Source organism: Lepidochelys olivacea (genome assembly GCF_965140295.1).
Source record: "Lepidochelys olivacea isolate rLepOli2 genome assembly, chromosome: 2".
NCBI classification, from domain to species: domain Eukaryota; kingdom Metazoa; phylum Chordata; order Testudines; family Cheloniidae; genus Lepidochelys; species Lepidochelys olivacea.
Genome location: NC_140412.1, coordinates 52,721,568 through 52,746,409, shown reverse-complemented (window position 1 = coordinate 52,746,409; position 24,842 = coordinate 52,721,568). Strand labels below are relative to the sequence as shown.

The window sequence follows — 24,842 nt, the reverse complement described above, 5'->3', positions numbered from 1 at the left end:
ATACAATACAAGAATATTAAACCTTAAAATATTCACTGATTACAGCATGCTAAGTAGAACTCAGACTAAAAACAAAAGATGGTATGTTGATAGGAACCAATATTTCCCCTTTTTTCAACTGCTATCATAAAGAAGTGCAGATTTGGAATGCCAACATATACCTTCCCTAGCATAGTACTGGCTTTGAAGAATATTTCCTCTTAAATAGTGTATCAATGGCTCCCCTTTTACTACAATAAAGAAATTAAACCACAAATTATGGTCAAATAATGTTAAGGTTGCAATCAAGGTATGACAATTGAACCACATAAACAAAAGGAAATTCAGAGGTAAGATTGAAATAGCAATGCAAATTCATTCTTGCGGTAAACCAACAGAACTGAATAGCATTACACAAGGACAAATTTGCTCTCAGTCTTTAATTGACCCCTTTGTGCAGAAGCATTGTAGGGTTTGGTGATCTGTTATACACAGTACTCTCAATTAAGTATTATGTTTCTAACATCACATGTGAATCCTTGCATGTATAATTCATCTCTTTAATACTGCTGCAGTATATTTTGTGATTTCTTTATAGGGAATTGCTAAGGCAAATCCTTTAATATAAAGAATTAAGGCCCCAATACTGCAAGTTATTCCATAAAGGCACGTTGGTCCTCTCTTTCGGAACAACTTGCCATACTGGGGCCTAAAATCACTGAAACTTATAGCTGCCCTCCTTTAATACAAGTGGCCATGTTCCTTAGATTACTTAGAGCAGTAATATTTGTATTATAAAGTTATGTTCTATAGTTAATCTAAACTCACAACTCATAACTAAATTATGTAATGTTTAGACTATCGGGGAAGATGAAGGTTCAGGGGTTTGGTAACTAGATATGAAGCTTAGATCAACTGGACAAAATCCATGCAAGGTCAGTAATGAGCAACAGTTGTTACAATTTGATGGCTGCTTGAACTGAAGTGATGGACTGATTCCAGTTTATAGTGGACAGGTACTGACATTACATAAAATGCCATCACAATTGGCATCTTCGCTGATAATCTCAACAGAGAGGCTGGACACTGAAGCTAGAATTTTCAAATGAACCCAAAGGACTCAGACACTGAATTGCCACTGAAATTTAATAGGAGAGAGGTGCCTATGTCCCTCTAGACCCTTTAAAAATCATAGCTTGGATGAACGTGATGGGCTAACTACACTGCTACTCTTACAGAGGGTCCCCTCCAGGGCATGATTTGGGCACACTGGAGTGCACTATAAGCAAGCTTGTACTAATGCTACCTGTATACTTGTGTGTGGATTTTAAGAACTTTTATTTCCAGGGCAGTGCATGTTGCATCTGTCACAACCACTATACATTATATTGATTTTACCATACAATATAAATATATTATCTCATATATGTTCAATGGTCGCACTTGAAACATTTTTAACAGCTTGAATCCCTGCCATACACTTCTACTGATATCCCCTATTATATGTACAGGAAACCTTCCTCACACCAGTACAAGCTGTTTAAGTGTGACCACTATATATATGTAAATTTTAAGCATAGATTATAGATGCAAAATACATATACATACATTCCATGAATATGGAGAAGATATTCATGTGATAAATTGCCGAATCGTGTCACAAATGAATTTATGTGCCTTTTCTGGCTCTTTGCTCATTAATTTATCTCCCAAAAAAGACCCAGCACCCCCCAACCACAGATCATCTTCAAACAAAAAACAGAATTCTCCCTTAACTATTATGCATGTTAAAGGCCCAAAATGAACACTATTCAATCCTGGAGCCATAACAACTTTTATATAAATAACAATGTTGTGACTTTAGCATCTGTTACCTCACATCGCTGTAGAGCTAGAAACAAAAAATTTACACCATCCAAAGAGAAATTCCCAGCTCCTCACTGCCATGTTTTCCTTACCTTGGAAGAGCCTGTGATATCAGACCTTAAAACCAGGACTTTTCTATACACAGAAAAGATATATATTTATAGGTTTTATAGTTCCCTGGGAGCTCTGTAGAATTGGATTAATGCATAGATCCACTACTGTTTAAAAAAATGCCATCCCAAATAAGTACTGACAAAACTTTTATACCAGAACACACACCTATGTATTAGGTATATGTCAGATATTTTACAAAAAACTATTGTAGTATTATTTTAGAAATTATTTTAGACCTGTATCAGCTGTAAGGGCCATGGTATAGGTTTTATTATAGGAAGGGCTGGTTGCACAGCTATGATTAAGGTTGCCCAACATTTCTCATTATAAGATCCTCTTTTCTGTTGCTTTTAACTTTACCAAACTGTAACTATGTGGTGTCTTGCCCAAGCTGAATATTTTGGAAAATATGAGTCAAAACAGTTCTATTTCTGATGAGGCTGGATTGAATATGTTATATTGTTCCTGTTAAAAAAAATCTGGTGTCCTTTTTTTTTTTTGGACAATCTGTAATACCTCCAAGCTTTAGAGCAAGGATTTAAAATTTGTTAGACTGGTGGCCAAATTTGGTCAAATTCTTTGAAATATTGCAGTTCACATGCTCAGTAGACACTTGCTAGAGCTTTGCAACTTAATTCCCTGAAGATCGGGGTGATAATGCACCTCACAGGGAAGGTATGAAAATAAATGTATTGGTGTTTGTAAATTATTCAGAGCACAGTAACTCAAAAGCCCGTGAAGAAATTAATCATTCTGTTGTCAGAGCAGTGTTTGAATAGAGTGCTGTTAATATGTCGTGGGGCCACACACTGAACAAGAAAGAGTCAGCAAAATACTGAAGAGCTGCTCATTCAATGAGCAACATCCATCTTATGCACTGAATGAGGCTTGGGTCATTCCGCTGAAAAACAGTATGTGATCATGGATGTAAAGATTGCATCACAATACATACACACAAGGGGGTTGAATCAAAGATTCACAGATATTCTGACATTTTCTAACTTTTAAGTGATTCTCTTTGCAACCTCAATAATGTTCTTTTAATATACTTTTTATTATACCTACAGGCACATATAACCCTTAAAGCTGGTACATTCAGCTTAACAATAACCATGTGATTAACATATTATAGTGGTATTTCCCATTGCGTCCACAGGAAATCACATACATACACACACACATCGGGGGTAGCCGTGTTAGTCTGTATCCGCAAAAACAATAAGGAGTCTGGTGGCACCTTAAAGACTAACCGATTTATTTGGGCATAAGCTTTCGTGGGTAAAAAACCACTTCTTCAGATGCATGGAGTGAAATTTACAGATGCAGGCATTTTATACTGACACATGAAGAGAAGGGAGTTACCTCACAAGTGGAGAACCAGTGTTGACAGGGTCATGTGGTCCTGTCAACTCTGGTTCTCCACTTGTGAGGTAACTCCCTTCTCTTCATATGTCAGTATATATATAATGCCTGTATCTGTAAATTTCACTCCATGCATCTGAAGAAGTGGTTTTTTACCCACGAAAGCTTATGCCCAAATAAATGTTAGCCTTTAAGGTGCCACCGGACTTCTTGTTGTTTTTATATACACTCCCCCCATCAAGTTGTATTAACATATTATTTTTCACTCCCCCAACCTCAATATCTTCTGAAACAGTGCACATGTAATAAAATGCACACTGATACCTTTCACAGTTTAATTTCAAAGCCCAGGACATAACTATCTTGGTAGCTCATTTTCATAAACTAATTACTAATTATATTTTAATGAATTATGAAGACAGTAGTTACAATAAATTAGTCTTGACATATAAGGATCAGTACAAACAGGTCTTCACCAACCATCCCAGAGTCTGATTTTGGCTTTTACACACACACCATGTTCTATCTTTAATTCTGTTGGATACTATTCCATTTGATACATTATATTTTTACCTTTGATCCAAATCTATTATACAAGATAGCATTGAGACAGCAGCTGGTAACTGCAGAGAAAACAACATGACCATCTGAGCTAGGTAACTTAACGTTGGTATTAACATCTGATTTGTACCTCTCCACAGAAGAAATCTCAAAAGCAGCATTGTCTTTTATTCTACATCGATGTTGTGAATGGACTACTTCCTGTATGTTTTATGACCTATTAATGAACTTCCCACAATACCCCTTTTTTAATACTGTATAATGTATATAAGCAAGAAAACAAGTGTCATCCTCTACTTAGAGAAGCAAGAATGCTATATATATCAATTACTGTCAATCAAGAAGTGCTAAAGAACAGAAGAATGTTAAACTCTTCCTCTTCCCATGCATGGCTTGTGTTGTGGTTAATGTCTAATTAACCCACCCACAATTTTCAGAAAAACAGCTGAAGTGTCACTTAAATGAGAAGAAAACAATTTTAAAATTTGTAGAAGACCACAAAATAGTGAAGAGAGAAATCTTTTCATTGCATTGTCATCCGTAGATCCTTATCAATGAAATAATACTTTGCATAAGTAGGTACTTCTTTGGTAAAGTCTGTTATACTTAAAATATGAATTACTTTAAAATATATGCATACCCTTTCAAACAAAATTACCACGAACACTCATTCGTAACTGATTAACATCTATATTGGAGGAAACACAATACACACAATAATCTTTCAATTTGCTGTCACCCAGATTCCAGCATTGCTATGAAATAGCTGTAGATCAGAACATGCTGTCTATCAGCATGCAAGCAAGCATACTAAGCATTCACTTTGCTTAAGAACTCCTTTGGTCAATACTGCCACAATGCAAATGAAAACAGGATTTTCCCATTTTATGTGTGCAACTATGGACAAGTTTTGCCCTATCAAGATGGCAAGTACTGTATAGATAAAGCACAAATATGTTGTTTGGCTAGGCCTATTCAAAATTATAAAGCCTTAATTGGGGGAAGCATTCTATAACGATTACATGCAAAAGCACACACAGCTTCAGTTTAATCCAGAGTATAGATCCCAGCATTGCTAAGAAAGGCAGCAGTGAGCTGGTGGGTGGACCACATGCCAAGTCAGTGTGAGTATATATGCATGATTACACATGCAGACTGAGCAAACAGCTCCAGTTTTAAAAGTGGTGCTGGATGTGAGGAACTAGATTTCTTAAGGGACTGGTCATGAGATATGGCATCTTTCACATCTAAACTACCAGTCTGATTCCAGCCCAGATTAGAAGTAACCAAAGGTTGGCATCTGATAACTTTTTGGCAGCCTGAGCGAAAAATGGATTGGTGATATCAGTCCAGCTCCTTTACTGTCAGCTGTCTGAATCGTTAAGGGTATGTCTGCACTGTGATAAAAGACCCACAGCAGAGCAACGGCTGGCCCGGATCAGCTCACTCAGGGCTCACGGGGTTACAGTAGTGTGGACGTTAGAGCTTGGACTGAAGCCTGGACTCTGGAACCCTCCTCCCTTGCAGGGTCCCAGAGCCCAGGCAATTTTATTGCCCCACAGCCAGAGTCAACTGACCCGGGCCAGCTGAAAGTCTTTCACTGTAGTGTAGACGTACTCTAAACCCACCATCGAAAGGGACAATATCTGTCACCCCCACCTGCAGGCTCCGAAAAGAGGCTAATGATTGAAACAGAACAAAGCCTGAACGACCTGGACCTTACACAGGGATCATTGCAGGTCATGGATGATGCATGTTGCTGCAACAGCTCTTGGTCAGCTGTGTTGTATATGTTGTGTAGATAAAGTCTCCGTCACAGACTAGGAAAAATCCTAGTGTCCAGAATGCTGCAAAATGTATAAGTGCTGTACCAGCAAGTAAAAATGTCACATTTTCTGCCCGCTTGAAAAAAAAACAACAGAGAAAGCGGAGGATGGTGAAATGAAATCAGGCATAACAGCTGGTAGTTGAGCTAAAAAACCTGAGCAGCCTCTGGGGCAGGTGAGGAGAAAGTGCTGAAGACAGCAATGAAGTGGAGCAGTTGGTGGGGACTGGCACACAGGCGGGCCTCACAGATGTAGCCACACAAAGAGTTTCTTGGGAGCAGGGAATATACATTACTGAGCATCAGCCCAAATATATTGCCAGTTAGTGTGCTCTGAGTAGACCTGTGGTGCCTGGAAAAGGATTAGACAAGGAGTGAAATCCCGGCTTCACTGAAGTCAATGGGAGCTTTGCTACTGACATCAATGGGTCCAAGACTTCATTTTAGGTCTAGGTTTTTGAGCTATAGCCAGGTAGCTCAAAGCCAGTTGCTTGCCAGAAAGGCAAGTGATAGTTTAATTTTCTGTCTAAACCAGACTAACAAATTTGCAGTGCATAATATACAATATGACTAGTTGATCCTGCTGCAAAATGCAAGTTAATTTTAGGAAGTACATAGCCTCTCTCTGATGCTAAGCAGGGAGATATCCAAGAATGTACATGGCTGAAAGGCATTTCCCAGACCATGACAAAACTTGATGGTGAGATCTACATCAACTCCCTGGGTGATAAAGGAGAGGATGGCCTAAAGTACTACTATCTGTATCCTGCCTACAGAGCTATCAAGTGCCTGGCTGGCAGCCTTAAACAGCCTTCAAACATCCTCATCATGAAACCAGATGGCTCTCTCTGCTTATTTGTGGATGAGGTGCTGGACAGATGGAACACATATTATGGATGCCTGCTGAACCACACACTTGCTGATGACTGTCTAGAGCTATGTGACCTGGCAAACCACACAGCTGCAGACCCAGGAGCTCACAGAAGCAGACCGCACAGCTGCAGACCCAGGGGAGATCCTCAGTCACTCAAGGCAGTACAAAAGGCCATCCAAAAGTTATGGAATGAACATGCTGCTGAGCGCCCCCCCGTTGGTCTTCCACCCAACCTGTTCAAAGGTGCCTTGGAGCCAGTGAGAATTGGCCCGCATCAACTGTTCTTAATATTAAGTTACAGCCTTTTACAAATTGCTAACTTAGCTACTGCTCCCATCAGTGAAGATTTCTGTGAATGTGAGTGATGTGTTCTTGTTTCTTGGTATATGTGAAGAGACAGGACTACACAATCGATGTCCAGAAGTAGGAAGAGTTGAGATTTGAAAGTGAGGAGGACAATATGGAGGGAATTACTCAAATCAAGACATGAGGAGATAATGAGATGAATAGGAGTTGAAGCAGACAAGTACCTGAGATAGCACTGAATGCAGATAATGTTACAGGAGGTAAGAGAAGACAGAATCAAGCTAATAAAATATTTAGAAGGTAAGAGACCAGGCAAACAGCTAGGTTCCTGACAGCAGTAATGGCAGTGATGAACAGAGTTTAGAGGGGAGATGCATGTAGTTCAGTTTAGGTTGAAGAAACACATTTTATTAATTGGTGGGATATCAAATATACAATAGATACTTTAAAACTAATGTTATTCCACCTCAGAAAAAATACAGTTCAATTACAGTTATGCTTAATGTTCAGCAAGCAACTGTCTTTAATACTACACTACACATCCCATTATTACATTAAATACTCTGTGTCTGCTGCTTACAGAAACTAGTAATTCTTATAAGGTTTTAACTAAAGAGCAGCTGCAGACATAAACCATACTGCATGGACTTTTAAAGTAATTTGTTGTGGTTGGGGGAGAAATACATACTTCCGATGATGTTTCATCTTGCTTCAAGCTGTGACGGCAAAAATGTGTCCAGTGCAAATACATAGCAAAGCTTAGCACAAGAATTTTGTCAATTTTTGTTACACATTCTCTGGATTAAATAAAGTGAGCTCAGAGTCTCAAATTCACTGAAGAAAAGGTGTAAGATCTAGCCACCTAGAAACACTGTGGTGCCCCGATATGCATGTTTAGAATGTGAGAGCCACAAAGATGAGTGTTCATATCTTTGATTTCCTAACAAAGCCAAAAAGCCTGTGTTTATAAGTGTGAAATTTCTGTTTGAACAAACACACCACTCACTGTAAAAAACAATATAAATTGTGGGTGCCTCAGGCACTCTTACACAGTAGGTATGGACACTGATTAGGCTGTCCCAACTGAGTGATTTAAAATTGCCTGTATCGTTATGTTTAGTGATGGAAGAAGTCAAAACCTTCCCTGAGGTCAAACTCCTCCAAGATATCCTGCACATGGAAATATCATAGCTTCACAAGTTTAATCTGTGCCTACTCTTTGGTTGTAAATAAAACACTGAGTACTAAAATTTTAACTAAGAGAAAGAAGTCTATTCGTCTTAGTCCCTACAACGTTTAAACCAATTTAGTTATATTACATGACCAAAAAAACCTACATTTAAAGAATATGAAGGTTACACAGCTAAAGAGATAGGAAATGCCAGAGTTAAGATTGTCTGTGCAATCTTAATTTGACTCCGCTATGCATATGCATTATGATAGTCTTTTGTATGATCACATGCTATTTTTTCCAGCATCCTTCCCGTATTTGAAATAAATCATAGGGAAGTTCCATACTGTGGACTGATTCATCAAAATATTTTAACACTTGTGTAAGTCTTAGCATGTGATGTCAATTGTTAATGTTATGACCCACATGCTTAAAGTTACATGACTGCTTACATTGCTGAGGGAGGGTCTGCATGTAGGTTAGGTGAACATTTCCCATTACAATTTTTTTCCAATGGAAATCTGAGTTTTTAACTAAATGAAAAGTTTTGTGGGAAGTATCTGCTTTCCAGGAAAACGGGGGAGAGGGAAAGAGTTTTTCATCAGCAAACTGAATACTTCTTGGTTATCTGCAGATTTTTTATGACAAGTCAAAACAAATTTGATTTCATCTAAATTTTCTGCAGAAAATGTCCCCATTTTCTGACCAGTTCTACCTAAATGTTTAGGTTATCAAAAACATTTCAACTCATATTCTAAATGCCTAGTATTTATTATTTTAGTATTCCAATATATGTTCAAATATGAATATGAAATATTAGAATCAAGTGATTATAAATCATGCCTACCTTTAAGAAAAGAAATCCTGGTCTCATTGAAGTCAGTGACAAAATTCCCATTGACTTCAATGGAGCTAGGATTGCATCGTAGGTGTTTAGGCTGACTGAGCAGCCTTGGAGTTTTTCAATTTTTATCTGTAAAATCATTTCCCCTTCAATTAATTTATACATACAAGACAACAAATCCTGCATGTTGGCAGAGGGTTAGACTAGCTGACCCTTGTGGTCCCTTCTAACCCTTTGTTTCTATGCTACATACATATATATGGGTTTGGACAATGGCAGAGCTGCCTTAGAAATCGGAGATGTTCTAGCTTAGATTTCTATCAACCCACTCTGCCACTATCACCACCATCCACACTGGCTTGAAAACGAACATTGAAAATTGGAATAAAGATGAACTGTAGGCTTTCAGTTTTAATAAAAACTATTATTTAAGTTTCCCTTTCCACACTGAATGATTGCACAAGCATGTGCTCAGAATTAAGAGACTGCTCTTTGACATCAGCGTATCGATTTCTGGGGGTTCACACAAAGCTTTTCACATTGTTTCTGGACTACAGATTTACACCCCTGTAACTGCCTGACAGACATCATATCTGCTTTATGAATAAATAATACTATGCCCAAGGGAAACATTGAACTAAGAAAAAAATCAATATATGTCTAGCACATGTTAGGCAGTCATTCAGCTGAAGTCTGTCTCAAATACATGGGGCAATTTTAACAACAAAACAAAAGCATTCTAAAATGTAAGGAGGGCTGTTAAGAAGACTACCATTTTTCCACTGTTCATCCTATTACAAGAGAAACAATATTCTCCTTTAAAAATGTGAATAGATACACTGATTGCAATGCATTCAGTGATTACCATCTACAGATTTCTAATGTTATATTCACATTTCAAAGAAGGTGGTAGCAAACCGTCTCTCACTTTGCTACTCTTGGATTTGTTTCAATGCACATCTGTGTAATAAAAGTGACTATTATTACAATTGACTTAGTTTTTATTTTAAAGCTATCAGCTTATTCTAAAATTGCCTTTTCTTCCTGAGACAGGCCTGGGATCAAAGGTGAAACAAGAGCAGGGTAAATTAATTATTCATGCAGTCTTGTAATCACCTTAGGCATTCTAGCAATCTAAGCCTATTTTCACAGTCACCACAATTATTGTGGTTCTGACATGCACTTTAGTAGCTCTGTGATTGAAAATCCACCCCAGAAACACTTGGATCCCTCTACTTTATGATATATTAAAATAAAATTATTATATATGTGACCTCAGATTTTGTTGCAATTTGTTTCTTTAATATTTTCTATATCATTTATATATATATGTATATATATATATATATATATAGCATGCAACTGGGAATTAAAGGGTGGATCTTTAGTTAACTGCTCCAACGAAGAAAAGATTTCTCTTTGAATCACAAAAGGTTATTCGCTCTGCCTTCTCAAAAATGGACCTGGCTGGCCACAGTGATCTAACCCTAGAAATCAGCTTGCCATGGAAAAACTCGGAATTTGCGTTTTTACAGAGAATCTTTAGGTTTTTACATTTTGTGGGGAAAAAAACCCAACATATACAGAAGAACTCTGTTTATCCGACTCTCTGGATTAACCGAACCACCAGCACACCCACAGGAATATGGGAAACTGACACTATAGTCTTAGGCATTGTCTTGATTATCTGATCTGGCTCCAGTCCCAATTAGATAGACAGTGGAACCCTGTTTATCCAATCAATAAAACATTGTGTTCAACTGATACCTATGTATACTGTGGCTAGGGAAACTAAAGTTCAGTGTTTCATTTTAACCACAGAAACACACAGATTTTGGTGTTTTTGTATTCAGAGAATTTGGGGGGGGTTATCACAGAAAACTAAGATCCCTGGTCTTCACAAACTCCAGGCTTAACTACAGCATCTCATTCATTACACCTGGGTATAAGCACTTTGACATGAGAAAAGCATCTACTAATCCAGAATGCAGCAGCCAGCCTCCGCAGCAACACATCACCCCACTTCTCTGTTCACAGTGCTGGCTCCCCAAATAATAGCATCTCTATTTCAAAGTCTCAGAGTTAAACCTCTTCATGGAAGTGCCAACAATAGGATGGAAATTGCCTCTCCTAAATGACACCTTTTTTCCCTGGCAATTGCACTTCTCAGGAACAATAAAAATACCAACCTCAGGTGTGAACTTCATGAGAGCAGGAGGTAGGGCCTTCTCAGCAACGGGGCCCACGCTATGGACCTCATTACCAGAGGAAAGAAGAGTGACCATGAATTTCTCAGCAATGGAGCAAAAAGTAAAACCCACATCTTCAGCTTAGTGTTCCCACTGCTGCAACTCAAAACAGCGCAGAAGTGAAAAGGAGAAGGGGAAAGAGGTGGAGGTAAGAAGGAAGACTATCATTAGATCTAGGAGCTGTCTTCAAAATCACTGATCATGAGTGGATCTTGGAGCCAGAGCTGCACAACTCAAGCAGTTTTCATTTCTCCTCTCAGGCAGATCCCTTACTCCTCTTCCCTCTCATGAGGGGTTCAGTAGAGCTCCATCTTGTCCTCCCTCCTGTTCAGTATGTGCACGGAAGTGTCAGTGAGGAATCATGGGCTGCACTGCCTTCAGTATACTGATGATGACCATAGGTGCTGGAACTTGGGGTGCAGGGGGTGCTGCTGCAGCACCCCCGGTTTGAAGTGGCTTCCGTCATATACATAGCTTACAGTTTGATTCAATGGCTCTCAGCATCCCCACTATAAAAATTGTTCCAGCCCCCCGATGATGACATAAGCTTTATGTTTTTATGAACTCTTCTGATTATACAAGTTGCAGCTGAACAACTTTCTCAGTGTCTAGTTAAGACTGGGGCATACCTGGCTGAGAGTTCAATCCAAATAAAGCAGAGGGGATACTGGTGGGTTAGAGGAAGCAACCAGAGGATATGGCAAGGCTATATCTATGGAAGGATGTTAGGGTGTAGGCCCCTGTAGGGAGAGCCAGGAGTGTTTTGTGACTCATGCTGGAAGCCAGACAATGGGTGGGGGGAGGCTGATTAGCTCCAATCCACAGTATAAAAGTGATTTTTTGAGGAAAGTGAAGTACCTAAGGTCAGGGACTGGTGGTCTTGCAGGGAGAAACCATGAGAACAAGCCAAGCTCAGGAGAAAGCTTATGCTGAGGTTTGCGTTTCATTATTTATGTTAAAGATAGAACCAAACCCCACAAAGGGGTAAGGACTTGAATATACATGCAAATTATTCCAGATTAAGGTAGGGTATGAATTTGAAGCAGAAGAGCTATCCCTGAATAACTTCATGCCTAGAAAAAAGAACAGGAGTACTTGTGGCACCTTAGAGACTAATAAATTTATTTGAGCATAAGCTTTCCTGGGTGCATCCGATGAAGTGGGCTGTAGCCGATGAAAGCTTATGCTCAAATAAATTTGTTAGTCGCTAAGGTGCCACAAGTACTTCTGTTCTTTTTGCGGATACAGACTAACATGGCTGCTATTCTGAAACCTGTCTTCGTGTCTAGAGAAATTCTAAATTTTGAACACTAAACTGTCATGTGTGTGCAGACGCTCATGCTGTTTTGAGAGAGCAGTGGGGGCTCTGCCTCTTCCCACTGCCTGTCTGATTGACAGTGTTTGTCCACCAGTTGTTCAAGTTGGAGCCTGATTAGAATCCCAAGTATTGAAGAATAGTCAGGTTTCAGCAGCAGCCAGGCTGGCTCTCTTATATTTACAACTGGCTAGCAGATTAAGATCTTCTTTGTCAGAAGTGAACTTCGCATGCTGAACTTCATTAATACTTGCAGAATGTGTCAAACCACTTGTTAACCAAAAAGAAAAGGAGTACTTGTGGCACCTTAGAGACTAACCAATTTATTTGAGCATAAGCTTTCGTGAGCTACAGCTCACTTCATCGGATGCATACCGTGGAAACTGCAGCAGACTTTATATACACACAGAGAATATGAAACAATACCTCCTCCCACCTCACTGTCCTGCTGGTAATAGATATTACATTAGCACATGTAGTGAAGCATGTCCCAGCAACAGAATTTTATCCTAATACAGCTCAGTAATACAGCAAGAATTAAAAAGCATGAGCTCACTGAATATGAAATAAAAAATGCTGTTTTAATACACTGTATATTGCTAGAGAGGAGGGGAAATAGATGGCTATCTCCTGAACTGTGAAATCTCATTTGGACAAGCTTGGGGGGAAAAATCAAGCTTCTTGATTCCATGCAAAAACTCCAAGTTCCTGCTGCTAAATACATTTATCTAGGAAAAAGTCAAAATATTCTCCTGAACAAAGAGACATCTACTATCAAACATTGTAGTGCCCTGACTCTCCTGCCTGAACTAACAAAAGGAAGATTGTTTTCCATCATACCAGCTTAAGTTGTTTAGTGACTATGGGTTCACAAAGGGCAGCTCAGTGTGCACTTGAAATACTATGCCAAGATCCTAAAAAGCCACAGTTTGTCTTGAAGGGAGGGGAACTGAATCTCATCAAGGAAAACCTGAATTAAAGGGTGAAACCCCATTTTGTAAGAGTTCTCTTATGTATAGTATGTGAAAATTGCTACCAGATGTCTCCCTTCCTTTCCCTTCTGTTTTGGAGATCCTGTTAAGACAGCCTAATTAGACAAATAGAATGATAAGGGGCAACTTTTAGGCCTTGTTATTTGGTTTTATACATATTTAAAAATATATACGCATACTGCAAATTGGCAAAATATATTTCTGTGACATTCTCCATTAATAATTGTGTCTGAACATTATGAGATTGATGCTGATAGAAACTGGAAATTCCTTTTCTAAACCCCAAGCTAGACAGGCAGCTGCAGGGAAAAATTTCCGCATTCTGCCTTCCCCGTGACCTCAACCCCAACATAACAGGATCCCACTATCTAGAAGTGAGGTATAGTTAAGTCTACATAACAGCTAAATACCAGCAGCTCTTCTATAGAGAGGCCACAAACTCTTAGCTGTATTAAATGATGTATGAAAGTTCGGTGATGTAATCTCTTTTCTGTTGTGAACTGCACTGAGACCTGCAAATATGTCCCACTTAGATTGTGACCCCAGAACTGAAAGACAGTGTTTTATCCAGTAAGTTACACGGCCTCATCCCACTTTATTCTGTTGCCATTTTGCACAATCAATGTATATCACACTATTAAATCTCCCTCAACTATATATTTCAGTCTCTATTAATCACACTAAATAAAGGAAAAATTCACTAGTTCTTTTTTTTGGAAAAAAGAAAGGAAAGGAAATCTGGAAAGGAAAGATCTGGCCAAAGTAATGTGACTCAATGGACAGAGAGTAGAAACCATCATATTAATAAGCTAATTGCCCAAAGGGGTAACTAAAGGAAGGCACATTTTCTTTTTAGCCTAGTACAGAAAACTTGGCCAAATGAGGATATTAGCTCTTCTTTAGCTACTATAGGAAGTATGTGCCTGCATGAGTCTAGAGACAATGTATTGGGCTTTCTGGTGAAGACAGACCTGCCCTAGTTAGTAATTTTCTGTGATGTGGTTTCTGCTCTGTTCTACTATTTGTGGTAAGCTAAAAGCTCACTTTCAGTTCCTGATTTTTTTTTTCTTTTATAGATCTAATTTTTCACCTTAAAGATTGACAGCTTTCTTAAAACAGGGACAGTAAATTCAATGAATTTTTGGCCATGCACACATGATCTTTTCCTCTCAAATGAGATTAGTGTCATAGGAGTTTGAGCCATGACAGAATCAAATACTGCCATCATGACTGAAAAACAGAACTCCGAAGGCACAGGGATATGAAACAGATCTATATAAAAGACAACTTTAAATTGTCTGGTGAAGTGTAAAATTATAAGCTGATCTTACCACCATGTTTAGATGGTATCTCCTCCTTATCAGGTCTTTTATCTACCAAAATATTATTTGTATTGCTGTAGTACCTACATATCCCAGATCAGGACTGAGGTCCCAGTGTGCTAAGCAATGCACACACACATCAGACCACATTTGCAAAACATTTCACAAATCTTTTTTTAATGCAGATGAAAATTTGAGTTTTTACATAGCACATCCAGGATTATTAAGCCATAAGTAACAACTTCAATGAAAGCTGCATGTAATGTTGTTATCCAGTTTAATGGCTCAGAACTGGTACCTCCATAAATTACAGGTGTCCGTACATAAGATTGAACCAACCCAACCTGACCTCCAGAGCAAACAAAAAAAGAAGTTATATAAATAATTACCTGCAGTCTCTGTAAGGTCGGATGTTCAAGTGATCTATAGCATTGATGGATATCTCCTCCTGGCCAAAAAAATAGAGAAGGAAAAGCTCATGATTCCGAACATGTGAATCCAGTTAATAATGGAACAGTACAGGAGGGAACAAAACAGATGGTTATTTTCTCATGTATTTTCCAATTTAAAGGGAGACTCTTAGAGTACAAATATTTTTAGACAACATATTTCCTAACCTATTATTAGCAGCACCTTGCAGTATTAAAGAATTTAAAAGCATATTCATTAATATTACTATTTATATTTTTCACTTATTTTTTGCATTTTACAGCTTGGAGAAAGAAATGAGACTAGCTTTTTTATTCTCCCTCTCATGCACGTTAAAAAAGTAATATAGATCCTGCAGGTACAGTTAGAATAGTTTATTGCCATGCAACCACACTGTCTTCAAACTATGCTTGAATGACACTTGTGTAAATCCACTACCCTCATGGTGTTTGCACAGGATAACTGATAGACTAAGTAAGCAATTATGCTAATTATGCACCTAAAGGAATAGAATCCAAGGCCTTGTCTACATGAGAAAATTTAACTAATCGGTTTGAAAACTGATTTAGCTACATCAGTGCAGCCCCTTGTGTCAGCGTTTATTTAGGTTTAGAAGTGCCTAGTAAGGATTAGTTTAAATTGTAAGGAATTGACTTCTTACGTCAATATAAAGCAATCTTAAACCAAAATAAGAGTATCCACACCAGGCACTTGCACTGCTTTAAATAAATCAGTTTCTAAACTAGTTTAGTTAAACTGCCATAGAGAAGGCCTTATCCTTGCTGGGTGTTCAGAGCTATTAACAGTATTTAAAAAGCAATTTTTAATATTAAAATAAGTAGAAATGACTCTGAATACACAAAAGACTAGATTTCCACAACAGGTGCCATTTTTACATAGGCAATTTTCAGAGAAACACAAGTTTAAAGCAGCCTAAGCTTTCAGGGACAATGACAGAATCATTTTTTCAGGCATTAAAAGTATATGCTCATACAGTATTTTTCTCCTGACATAAGCATAAATTATGGCTAATGTTAATGTGCATTACAAGCCAAATTTTTCACACACAAAGGTGAGAATATTCTCAGAATGTATTATTCAGCTCTATTTGCTAGTCCAGGCATCTCCATTATTGAAGAATTCTTCTAAAAATACCCTAGTACAAACATACTACACAGCTGTTGCTTAGCTACATTCTCAATCACTACAAAGCTGGTCTTCCAGATTCACTGTCAAGGTCAAAGCAATTGTTTTTCACTTCAACTTTAAAGTTATCCGGTTTATGAAAAGAAGTTACCCCTGTCCTACTTTGTAGCACACAGTATATAACATTCAGCAATGGGGAAACTGGTCAGCAGCCTTATATTTACCTGAAACGTCTCTCCAAATGGACTAATTCTTTGGAGAAGATAAAATACAAAAGACAGCTAATATGGTTTTAAATGTTACATCTTTACTGATTTAATAAGCTCTGTATGTTTGTTTATTTTAACTACACCCATTAACATGATATCTAAGTGCCTCACAAAGTTGTATTAATTTTAATGACTGGTTTACTGTAACAGGGTGGCCTTTTAAGAACCAGAAGGTCTGGGCTAACCAGCCAGCCCTGTTTGATTATCAGACCCAACTGATTCCTATAAAAAAAGGCTGAGCGAGCTTGGTCAAAGGGGATTTGCAAGAGGGAGGATAGCACTTATGTCTGATCCTGGAGCAGAGTAAGTTGTAGATGAAAGGCCTCTGAGCCCTTGCAGCCTGTGTTGGCCAGAGGAATAGCTTTGCTGTGTTACTTTGTGAGGTTTTTTTGTTTGAATTAAGAAACTGTGCCCTGAGGGAAGGGCTTGCAAGATCCTTGTGTGTGGAATTAGTGCTTCCTGGAGAAACTGGTCAGCAGCCTTATATTTACAAACAGTCCTGAAATTTCTCTTCTTTCTCTTTCCAAGAGAAAGACAAACACTGAGGAACTGCATTAGTCTTGTATTTATTCTTCTCTGGTGGAGACCCAAGAGCAGACAAAGTGGTTGTTTTTAAAAAGTATCTCTAATTAGTGCAATGGAAAAGGTAAAGCGAAGAGGTGAGTTTTGGACGATACCCTAAATGTGCTCTGGTTCTGCAGGAAGGTGCTCCATTGACAGGGGGTGTCTCTACCCCTGTCTGCTGAATATTTTATTGCCCCTGAAGAATGCATGTGTAATTAACTTGTAAATAATGAAATGAGCATTAGTGATATACCAAAGACAAAGTATGCAATTATAAAGCATCAGTGCCTGTGCTGTTTCTGCAGTACAGCTACAACAATTAATCAAGTAGAAATTCTGTCAATTACAAAATCAAATTGAATGTTATGACAAAGTCACAGGCGCCTGAGGTTTTTAACAAAAATAAATCTAGGCAGGTCAGAAAGAGAGCCAAAATACTGAAACGCAAGGCAGAAATTCAACAGAATATACCAACCACATAAATGGTTACACATATTAGCGATATGTTTCCTGTCACTGGAAAAGAAAGGGAGATTACTAACCCACAGTTATTTATGAAACAAAACAAAACATTGAGTAATATTGCATAAAACTAAGAAAATAGTAAACAAGTGCTGGAGATCTTCATTTTTATTTCTGATGCATAATATAGCTCCATTGACCTTTGGTTTCGTAGTAACAGGTTCTTGAGGTATGATATTTATAACCACAAATACTGCCCTGTGAACTGTCACGTATTGTTCCCGTTTCACAATGAATCTGGGATACGTCTCAATATAGTGAAGGAACACGAGAGGGATTACCTACAAATCTTGTATCATTACAATCTGAGGTTTGTTTTTTTTTTAATCCAACACTAGGGGATTCTGTGGCGTCCCAGTGACATGGCATGGAAGGTGCCCTCAGGAGAGCCATTGCAGGTGAATCACAGATGTGTGGGATGTTGAGTTCCTGCATTTTGAGAAATTCAAAGCTGCGCTCATGCAGGAGGAATACTGGATTTCCAAACAATGTGGCACTCCCTGCCTGTATGCATGCAGGTTAGAATCCAGCCCAAGGGGCTCACTTGGCATGTGAATACATTAGGTAGGGTTTTACAGGCTCTCTCAAATGCATATGATGTGGTCATTTAAGAAATCCAGTGGGAAAATGTAAGTACATTGACTGACTGCTAAGACTATACAAGTTCTGGATCATAAATGAAAAAGCATTATGGGCCAAATTGTGACCTTTAGTACCAGCCACCCAAGCAACAAGGGGCATAAGGCTCCTCCTTGCTCCCCTGCATGGGCTGTCCATGTTGCAGGTCACAGAGGGGGGCAGAGCAGCCTCTTCAGGCCACTACTCATCTAATCATTTGGGTGGGAGGTGGGTGGACCCTCCTTCTCTCCAACAGTAGGCTAACCAGCACAGATGAACTAGTACAGAGCTACATAACACCGAAAGACCCCGATTGGCATAGGCCGGGATCAAATCTTAGACCAGTGGAGCTTAATGCACAAGCCTCTACTACATGAACTAAAAGACACTTGTCTCTCAGCCAAGTCTATAGCAGGCTCATCAAGCTCTAGCTGCCGCGGAAGGGGGACAGAGTACCACACCAAGCAGACATGGGTTACACTAGCACCAAGTAAAGGATTGGTACTGATTACTTCCCCTCCCCTCCCTCCTGGAGCAAGGGGAAAGCAGTCAAGATTATGCAGGGCTTGTGGTAATAACATAATCCAGTCCTGTGCTATTAGCACTTCAGCAAGCTATCACTTAGCCAATTTCTAGATTTTGCAATATTATGGGTCAGAAAAAAAATTATGGGTGACCCTGTGTGGGTCCATGACTAAGAGGAGTAAGAGGTAAACAGCCAGCTATAAAGCAAAGAGAAGAAGTACTGCTCCAGTCTAGCCCAATGATGATGAATCCCCAAGAGTCTTGGACAGAGGCAATACCATGATTCTATACTCCTCTGATGCACACAAGCTGAGCGGATGTAGGGGGCAGCACATCCTTCAGCCTAGAAAATGTATAGCAAGTTTTCACTATTTCCAGAACACCAGAGAAATTCTGACTGAACCAGGACTCCCAACTGCTGCATGACCCTTCCTCAGTCTTCCCTAATGCAAGCAGGACTTTAAAGTCACAATTCAACAAATAACACAGATACAAATCTATGGTTCAAATGTTGCCTTCAGATACTTCCACACAACTCTCACTGAGGACAAGAGTTGGGTGCAACTATCTGTGGCTGCATTAGTTCATTATGCATGAATTTGACTACATTAGATTGTCATTCTAAGCCCAAGAGAAGAAGCTCAGCATCGGACCCAAAGAGACGGAAAAGGGTTTAGATTGGGGGTGGGCAAACTACAGCCTGTGGGCCACATCCAGCCCATCAGACCTTTTAATCCGGCCCTAGAGCTCCCACTGGGGAGTGGGATTGTGGGCTTGCCCCACTCTGCATGGCTCCCAGAAGCAGAGGCCTGTCTCCCCTCTGGATCCTATGCGTAGGGGCAGCCAGGGGGCTCTGCATGCTGCCCCCGCCTCAAGTGCCAGCTCTGCAGCTCCCATTGGCCAGGAACTGCGGTCAATGGGAGCTGCAGGGGCGACGGCTGCAGACAGGGCAGCATGCAGAGCTGCCTGGCTGCCACCGTGCCTCCACGTGGGAGCCAGAAGGAGGACATGCCACTGCTTCCGGGAGCTGTGGGGGTGATGCCTGAGGATGGGGCAGTGTGCAGAGCCGGCCTCACCTCCACATAGGAGCCAGCGGAGGGACATGCTGCTGCTTCGGGGAGATGCTTGAGGTAAGCACCGCCCAGAGCCTACACCCCTGATCTCCTCCCACGCCCCAACCCACTGCCCCAGTCCTGATCCCCCTCCTGCCCTCAGTCCCAGCCCGGAGCACTCTCCTGCACCTGTAACCCCGCATCCCTAGCCCCACCCCAGAGCCTGCACCCCCAGCTGGAGCCCTCACCCCCTCCCGCATCCCAACCCCCCCAATTTTGTGAGCATTCATGGCCCGCCATACAATTTCTATACCCAGATGTGGCCCTCAGGCCAAAAAGTCTGCTCACCCCTGGTTTAGATACAAGATTGCTGTGAGGCCCAGTTGCTGTGTTGCATGGTAACAAATGAAATCTTGCCAGGAAGTGCAGGTCCTGGGCAGGCTTACTCAATGGGATACTGTATACACAAGGGGAGGCGGAGGGACAGTAGAAGTACGGTGAGAGAAGGAAACTACTAGTGCTGTTTCAAAATAGGTCTACACATTTAGGAAAGACTTAACTAGTCTCAATCCATTCATTTTTCTATGCCTACTAAAATGTCACTCAGAAACCCAACCCAGCATCTAAACACTTTTAACATGTGTATTCCCCCCCCTACCCCCAATGGTCTTTGGATTCAATATGTTTTCCAAATGGAAATCTGCTTTTTATTTTTCCTTCAGCTTCTGTTGCAGTGAGGAATGACAGGAAACTGGATAGGTCTGACATAGGCAAGGAAACCTGGCATACACATGTTCAGTGCAGCAGGGGGAAAATCAGTTATCTCACGCATACCAGCAACATCACCTGTCACACTGAAAGAAATGGGGTCTCTGAATGATTCCGCACTATAATAATGCCAGTGCTTTTATATTCAAAAGGCTCCACTAAGTGCTATTCTCCATCTGTTAGAAAACAGATCACACAGAACCTTCTAGCCAGATGGAGCCATCAAAAACTCTCTTCATCTATCATGTAGCTCATACATGACTTAAATGCACATTCATTCATATTCTCCTGCTCTGCCTCCTGCAAAAGATCCAAAAGACAAAGTATACAAAACCCCAGATTTACAGGTTAAATACCATGGCAAAGTCTCACTCAGCTTAGTTTTTCTCTTCTTCTTTCACTGACATGAAAACACATTTTTTTTACTCACTTGGATGCATGTCTACATTTTGTAGAATACCTGGGAATAAATACAAAAACAAAGGCAGGCATAAGGTTGGTGGGATTTCTCTAAAAGTAAAAAAGTTACTTACCTCATACTGTAACAGGAGTTCTTTGAAGCTATGTGATCCCTACTTGTATTCCACTGTGTCTGAGACCAGAGAGCTTTTCTAACAGCGTCCATTGCTCTGTGCCTGCGCTATGCTATTCCTTGTGCTCCAATCCGAGGGCATCAGAGGCAGCGTGGACCAATTGCCAGTCCCATTCCTTCTTTACCATGAATCTATATACAAAGATCCGAAGCAGAGGGGAAAGAGAGTGGGTAATAGAACACAGACAGATAAGATCAACACATCACAAAGGAATCCAGTTACTGTATTAGGTAACAGAGTAGCAGCCGTGTTAGTCTGTATTCGCAAAAAGAAAAGGAGGACTTGTGGCACCTTAGAGACTAACCAATTTATTAGAGCATAAGCATCTGAGGAAGTGAGCTGTAGCTCACGAAAGCTTATGCTCTAATAAATTGGTTAGTCTCTAAGGTGCCACAAGACCTCCTTTTCTTTTTGTATTAGGTAAGTAACTTTTCTTTCCTCTTTGAATGATGGTCCATGTGTACTCCATGTGGGTGACTGACAAGCTGTGTTCATTGCATAGGAGGGTGTGAGGACTGTTGACAGGAGGACTACTGTGCTGAGGGATGTATCAGCTGCAGAAGCCTGGACTAAAGTATAATGTCTCAAGAGGTATGTACTGAACCCCATGTAGCCACTTTACATGTTTCAGCAAGAGGAAAATCTCAAAGGAAGGCTACAGAAACAGCTTGGGCTCTAGTAGAGTGATCTCTCATGCCCTGTGGTGGTGAAATGTTTTCCCAACTCATAACATAGTAGAATGCATCCCAAAGTCCATTTGGAAAGTCTTTGGAAAGAGACTGCTTCCCCTATAATTTGTTCTGTGACAGATACGAGTTGATTTCCTAAATGGCTTTGTTCTTTGGAGATAGAATGCCACTGCTTGACTGATATTCAAGGAATGCAGGCTTCTTCTTCATTAGTGGTGTGTGGTTTAGGTAGATAGGTGGACTGTTTGATTCAGATGGAAATCTGAGATCTCTTTGGGGGTAAATTTCGGGTGCAGCCACATGGAAATTTTATCCTTATGGAAGACTATGTACAGAAGGTTCACCATAAGGGCTTTAAGGAAAGAAGATATTCCAAATAGTAGGGATGTCAAAGTCCTCTGGGGTTATTTTCTGTGAACACTGAAGGGATTCTGTCTCAGACCCATGCTTCAGTAGAAAGAAACTGGAGAGGTGGTCAGTCAACACTGCCCTTATACACTCAGATAGGAGCGTGAGGAACAGGAGAGTGGACCAATGGACATTGTTAAGCAAAAATCTTCCAGTCCCAGACACATGGAGTGCATACACACGCACAGTGGAATCCACATAGGGACCATTTCTCAAAACGGAATTCTACCCTTTACAATCCAGAGATATGCATTTCAGTGGTCATGCATGTTGTATAATATTGCTGCCCTCCTCCTTCTGACACAGTGTCACCCTTCTGCTCAGCAGTAGCACATGGGCATCCAGTGGAAGAGAAATCAGAATATAATCAGAGACCTCAGCTGCCTGGTTCTCACCATGCTCTTCAACCAGTGCAAGCGGTTCTGCCAGACTCCCAGCTCCTGGAAGAAGACCATGATGGTGCTGGTGTAAAAGAAGGTTGAGCGGTACAACCCCAGCAACTGGAGGCCCATCTTCCTCTGCTCCACGATGTACAAGCTGTATGCCAGCTGCCTGGAGTCGAGGATCACGGAGTAGTCAGTGAGCGGGGAAGCCATCAGCTCCATCCAGAAAGGCTTCCTGTCCTGCAAGGGCTGCTTCGAACACAACTCCATCCTCCAAACCACCACCCAAATGGCCAGAAGGGTGCGGAGGCAGTGCACGGTAGCATAGCTTGAACTGGCTAATGCCTTTGGGTCCATGCCCCACCACTACATCTTTGCCAGGCTCCAGGAGTTCGGGATGCCAGAGAACTTCCTTTGTGTGATCCAAGAGCAGCACCACCATCTGCTCAGTCGAAGGGGAGACCGCTGAGATCCTGATCTGCAGCAGAGTAAAGCAGGGCTGTCCCCTCAGCCTCATCTTTAACCTCACCATGGAGCTATTGCTGTGAGCGATCTCCAACAGCACAGATGGCTTCAACCTCCACGGTGAGAGGGTGAGCATCCTGGCTTATGAGGACGACTTGGTCCTGACCTCACACGACCCAGACAGCCTCCAAGGTATGCTAGACACCACCAGCCGAGCTGACAACTGGATGGGGCTCCGCTTCAATGCAAAGAAGTGCACAACTCTCCACAATGATGGCAGTGAAAGGGACTCAGTGCAGGTGATGGGGTTCCAGATCCAGGGCAAGCCCGTCATCCTTCTGGCAGAGGGGCAGGTGTACCAGCATCTCAGCATGCTGATGAGTTTCCGTGTCCGGCAGACACCAGAGAACACCATCAAGGAGATCTTGAAGGATGCTGCCAAGATCGACACCTCCCTGCTGGAACCATGGCAGAAGATAAATGACCTGAACACCTTCCTGATCCCCTGCATCTTGTTCATCCTAAGGGGATCCTCCGTGGCAAAGGTCCCCCTCAACAAGGCAGACAAGATTGTCTGGCAGCTGGGTGAAGAAGTGGCTGTTCCTTCCCCAGAGAGCCAGCAATGAGCTGGTTTACATCGCCCACAGGCATGGCAGCACCAATGTCCCGCACTGGTAACCTGTGCGATGTCGCGGTGATCACCCACGCCTTCTGCACGCTGACATGTCCCAACGCCACAGTAAGGAACATTGAGGCGAACACCCTGCGTGACATGATAAAGAAGCATCTCGGCAGAGTCCCCTCCAACCAAGACATCACCACCTTCCTGAGTGGCTCCCTGGATGGCGAATTCAGATGGGACGGGGCGACATTGCTTCACTATGGTACCACACTCACAATGCCATGCGTTGCCTGGGGAAGCATGTCGGCTGCTGCTGGGAGTGGTGTGAGGAGCACCAGGAGCTGGGAGTCCTGGTGCCACAGATCAGGTCCAACAACACCATTGTCTCCCCAAGCACCAGGGGCATGCTGAAGAGGACGCCGAAGGCTGCCGTCCATTTGCTGTATCTGGAACCCTGAAGTGTAAACCAGACCACGGTAAAGCCTTCGAGTTGACCAGCAAGTGGGATGCCAACAACCACTTCCTCACTGGGGGGCGGCTTCATCCATTTGGCCGACTGGCGGTTCATCCACCGTGCCCGGCTCAACTGCGTCCTGCTCAATGGAGCCGTCTGCTACTCAGTGGAGCCGTCTGCTATGGGGAACTGAGAGAGGCGTTGCAGGAAGTGCGGCTACTCCAACGAGACCCTGCCCCATGTCCTGTGCAGCTGCAAGCCCTACTACAGAGCTTGCCATCTGCACCACAATGCCATCCAAAACCGCCTGGTGAAAGCCATCACACTGAGCTAGAAGGAGTTTGCTGTTAACTGCGCCATCCCTGGTACCAACAGCCAGCTGTGACCTGATGAGGCCCAGAAAAAGATCATCCTTGTCGACATCATGGTCTCCTTTGAGAACAGGACCCCGGCCTTTCATGAAGTCCAAACTCATAAGCTGGAAAAGTATGCTCCCTGGCCGACACCCTGAGAGCGAAGGGCTATGAGGTGCAGGTGGACACCCTGATCGTTGGA

At 41.4% G+C, this 24,842-nt stretch overlaps 1 protein-coding gene across 1 annotated transcript in view; it reads right to left on the bottom strand.

Moving 5' to 3' along the window:
* The window catches only part of PAG1 (phosphoprotein membrane anchor with glycosphingolipid microdomains 1), a 184,689-nt gene that overhangs the window by 130,025 nt on the left and 29,822 nt on the right, over window positions 1–24,842 (bottom strand). The window contains exon 2 of the mRNA XM_084618476.1: window positions 15,170–15,228. The gene's annotated coding sequence lies outside the window, so the exon portion shown is untranslated. The remainder of the gene's footprint in view (window positions 1–15,169; window positions 15,229–24,842) is intronic.